Source organism: Palaemon carinicauda, chromosome 33 (assembly GCF_036898095.1).
Source record: "Palaemon carinicauda isolate YSFRI2023 chromosome 33, ASM3689809v2, whole genome shotgun sequence".
Taxonomy (NCBI): domain Eukaryota; kingdom Metazoa; phylum Arthropoda; class Malacostraca; order Decapoda; family Palaemonidae; genus Palaemon; species Palaemon carinicauda.
Window position 1 is genome coordinate 10,979,002 of NC_090757.1, and position 5,000 is coordinate 10,984,001.

The following is a 5,000-nucleotide window of genomic DNA, read 5'->3' on the forward strand; positions in this document are numbered from 1 at the left end:
AAAATTATTCTGATCTACTCAAGGACTTGTCTAATTTTTAACACTAAATGGGTGCAACCAGACAAGCAGTCTATTTCTAAATTATGACAGTTTGAATATTCATGGGGAAAAAGCTCCAGTTTGGGTTTATCAAATTGCCCTTGATAACAGTTGAGTAAATATAGTAATCTGAAGAGAGCGCTCAAACTATATCAATTTAAACTGTGGCGATTTAGCTCTTCAACTACAGTCGACTTCACAATATCTGTTATGAAGTCATAATAAATCACCAAATATGTTATTAACAGAAGCATTAAGTTGTTTATGATTTAAAATAAATATTTTGAAAAAAATTGTTCTCTTAGCATTTCTCTTAATATTGATTGTCAAACTCCCGTGGAACCGAAACATTGGCAAGCGGGAAACTGATTTAGTTACTGTCTAAATTTATAAAAAGTTCGTTTTCTTTCAAAAAATATTGTAAGAAAATGACATTGGCCAACAGCTATGGGATACTATTACATTTATTCTTAGTAAATATTTGATTAAGTACCGGAACTAAGGGGGACCTATATTAGGGATTATGCCCCAAAAACCTTCGTGGCCAATTTGCCAGTTTTTTTTTTTTTTTTTTTTTTTTTTTTTTATGAATGAAGTACTAAGCCCTCAATAATTCTATTAGCCCCCAAGTCTCTTTCTCATAGTTGTATAAGACTTGCTAACGAAATGGGGAAATACAAGAACTAAAGATATTTACTACTTATTTACATGATTTGATTATGTGCTAGATGTTTAATGATGCGTATCATACGGTATAATAAAAAAAAAAACAATTATCATACGAAAATATGGTGTTAAAATTAACAACCATTAAGACTGTACTATGGTTGAATCACATTAAAGTGGCAGTGGTTTAGAGGTTTATACCAAACCTTTGCGAAGCCGAAAGCTACTAAACCTTGGCAGTCTGACACTAAAGGTGGTGGGTGCAGCATCAAGCGTCTCTCAACTTTGTGGAGATTGTGAACAGGTAAGCAAGTAAACTATCTAACTCGATGGCTATATCAGTACCAGTTTGAAAATAACGTTATAATTAATTTTGAAAAAACGGTACGAGGTGGAAGTTATGAAAGTTGAACTGTACGAACAATTTATTTGTTATTCTAAACAGTTTTCTCGTGGTCAGACAAGTTAAAATTGTTCGATGCATGCATTTTTGTTTCAATTTAGCATTTCGGTCAAGGTTACAGCGCGCACAGGTACTGGCCAGCATTTGAATAAGTAATTGAATAATATATTTTAATACAATACCACGGTATTTACAAATACTTCAAAGATATATATTTCAAGACCCCATGCAATTACATTCCACATGCATTTATATACAATTATTCAAATACTGGAGCATATCTGACAAGTTCGCAAATCAAGAAACAAACACATTTTACGATACATAACACTCAAAGGATCTCACACCGAACGATAAATTACGTTATGTATCAGAGAACAGGCGAGTGCATTTGTTGATTCACAGGTGGCATGAATTATCAGACTGCCCCGGAATACCATTGCTTGCTAGCGTAGAAGTTATAAACGCTGAAAACCGGGATAGCAAGTTTACCATTAAACAACGGAGTGAGCATGTTATTGGTGTTGCGTGGGAACGGTGCCAAGTGCCAATTGGCACAGACATCCTAAGATTACTTACTGCTCTACGAGTTGGTACTCGCCCTTGATTCATGGCAGATGCAGGTACCTTTCATTGTTGTGCTACTACTTGCAGATGCTACATCGTGCGTTTAGTGTTCTCGTAGTTTTTAATGTCGTTGAAAGGGTTTTAACCAGGAGTGTATTAAGTGTTCTTCGTAGTTTTTCATGTCGTTCAAAGGGTTTTAACCAACCGAGCATTAAGTGTCCGTAGTTTTCCCTTTTCATGACGTTTAAAGGTTTTTAACCAACCGTGCATTAAGTGTCCGTAGTTTTCCATTTTCATGGCGTTTAAAGGTTTTTAACCAACAGTGCATTAAGTGTCATTCGTAGTTTCTTTCATATCGTTTAAAGGTTTTTAACCAACAGTGCATTAAGTGTCCGTAGTTTTTTCATATCGTTCAAAGGAATTTAACCAACAGTGCGTTTAGTGTTCGTAGTTCTTCATGGCTTTCAACGGTTTTTAACCAACAGGACATTATGTGTCCTTCGTAGTTTTTCATGGCGTTCAAAGTTTTTAACCAAGCATGCATTGTCCTTCGAAGTTTTTCATGTCGTTCAAAGGTTTTAACCAACCATGCATTAAGTGTTCAATGGATTTTAACCAACCATGCATTAAGTGTCCTTCATAGTTTTTCATGTCGTTCATGAGGGGCTCTCAAATATTTTTACACAAATAAAAACGTCATGTTAATTGTATTATACCTTTCTCTCTGTGCTACCGCTAGGATCCCATAGCCAAATGTTTTGAGATGAGGAACTGGGTCATGGCTACTGGTTATTAGTGTCACGAAGTAATTAGATTAACTAAAAGGTCCACATTTGGACGGCTTATAACCCACAAAAGCAAAATTGCTTCAAGTCGTTTAAGAGACTAATTTTCTTTGCCTTTGCTACCATCTCCGAAAGGTTCCTCTAACTCGACCAATTGCGACCACTCCTTAAAGATGGTCAGCAAGGCAGGAGTGGCTTTCGAAGGTGTTTCTTCTCTACAACAAGAAGGACCAGAATACTTTAAACCATTCATTCATTAGGGGTATCATGAAAATATAACTTTCAAACAAACCTTGAAAAGAGTCTGGCAAGTCTATATATATATATATATATATATATATATATATATATATATATATATATATATATATATATATATATATATATATATATATATATATATATATATATATATATTATATATATATATATAAAGAGAGAGAGAGAGAGAGAGAGAGAGAGAGAGAGAGAGAGAGAGAGAGAGAGAGAGAGAGAGAGAGAGAGAGAGACATATTCATCCCAACCAGGACCCCCGGATCCCAACTGTTACTACGGGAGGGTTTCTCCTAGTGTTCACAAAAAAGGAAGAAAAAAAAGGCGAATCTATCTTTAATAGATTCACTAAGCTACATGGCGAGATTAGCAATGAAGAAGGTTACATCGACACAAATTCCAGTAACCAAGAAAATCAAATAAATGAAAACATTTGGAAAATAATGCATGAATGTCTGTAAATAAAATCTTGTAATGGACATGTTCCAACTTTCTAACATCATGTTTATCCAAGTTTTAAGTTTTCTTAATAATAATCAGAACTGACATAATCCGGTCTGGGTGACCGCTACGTTCATAGCGGTTTTTTATCAAATTATCTTGAACGTTTGCTCGTCAAACAAGGTTGATCAAATTGGTTTGTCAGATCAGTTCGAGAACAAAATAATTGAGCGTTTATTATATTTCTTCGTGGCCTGGTCTACTAACAAGGGCTTCACACACACACACACACACACACACACACACACACACACACACACACACACATATATATATATATGTGTGTGTGTGTGTGTGTGTGTGTGTGTGTGAATGTTTGGGTATGTATCTATGTATATGATATAATAAAATATAATATATATATATATATATATATATATATATATATATATATATATATATATATGTGTGTGTGTGTGTGTTTGTGTGTGAATGTGAGGGTATGTACCTATGTATGATATATAATATAATATATATATATATATATATATATATATATATATATGTGTGTGTGTGTGTGTGTGTGTGTGTGTGCGTGTTAGTGTGTGAATGTTAGGGTATGTATCTAAGTATATAATATAATATAAAATATATATATATATATATATATATATATATATATATATATATGTGTGTGTGTGTGTGTGTGAATGTGTGGGTATGTATCTATGTATATGATATAACATATATATATATATATATATATATGTGTGTGTGTGTGTGTGTGTGTGTGTATGTATGTATTTATGTATATAATATAAAATATATATAAATATATACATACAGAATATATATATAGATATATATATATATATATATATATATATATATATATATATATATATATATATATATATACTCATAAATTATCAGATAAACAGATAAAATATCTACTTACAGTATATTGATAAAAAAAAAATGCTGGTATTCTTTTAATCTTTATCTCACATATTTCTGTCTCCATCTAAAAGTTTTAATGGAACAGTTTCCTGTTTACTCTGTTTTCCTATAAAAATATACAGAAATGCAAACTAACTATAAAACACTTTATGATTTAATCGACTTTCTAAAATGTTGCAATAGACATCTTTGTTATTCAGTATTATAAATAATGTTACTTGAAAATTACAAAAAATAATAATAATAACAATAATAATAATAATAATAATAATAATAATAATAATAATAATAATAATAATAATAATAATAATCCTTTTCACAAAGAAAGTTTGAAACAGCTAATGACATCCATTTACCACCTGATGATAAAAACCAGAATATTTCACTTAAATCTTCCGATCAACCTCTCGATCAGTCCACAGCCTATAAGCCTAAACAAATTTAGGCCTAAGGCCTTACAAAGCGCCACTATCAATTCGAGATAACTGTAGGTCCTTGTTTGGGGGTGGCGAATAATAGTATAATAATACCAGTTTTGATGTCTCTATACTTTTAAATTTCTATGCGTCTGAATTTCATCCGAGATATTACGGTAATTTAATTTCATTGCAAAGTAGTAATTAATTACTATTCTTAAAATATTTAATTTTTCCCTGTTTCCTTTCCTCACTGGGCTATTTTCACCGTTGGAGCCCCTGGGCTTATAGCATCCTGCTTTTCCCACTAGGGTTTTAGCTTAGCAAGTAATAATAATAATAATAATAATAATAATAATAATAATAATAATAATAAATGACTTAAATGAGGTACTAATATAAGAAGGCACGTCCCACCACTACTGTGACGTCACATTCCAGTGGGATAAC

At 32.0% G+C, this 5,000-nt stretch overlaps 1 protein-coding gene across 1 annotated transcript in view; it reads left to right on the forward strand.

The window, feature by feature from the left end:
* Positions 1-950: 950 nt before the first annotated feature.
* Positions 951-5,000, forward strand: part of LOC137626065 (uncharacterized) — a 27,924-nt gene continuing 23,874 nt past the window's right edge. Inside the window, exon 1 of the mRNA XM_068357147.1 lies at positions 951-1,009. The gene's annotated coding sequence lies outside the window, so the exon portion shown is untranslated. The remainder of the gene's footprint in view (positions 1,010-5,000) is intronic.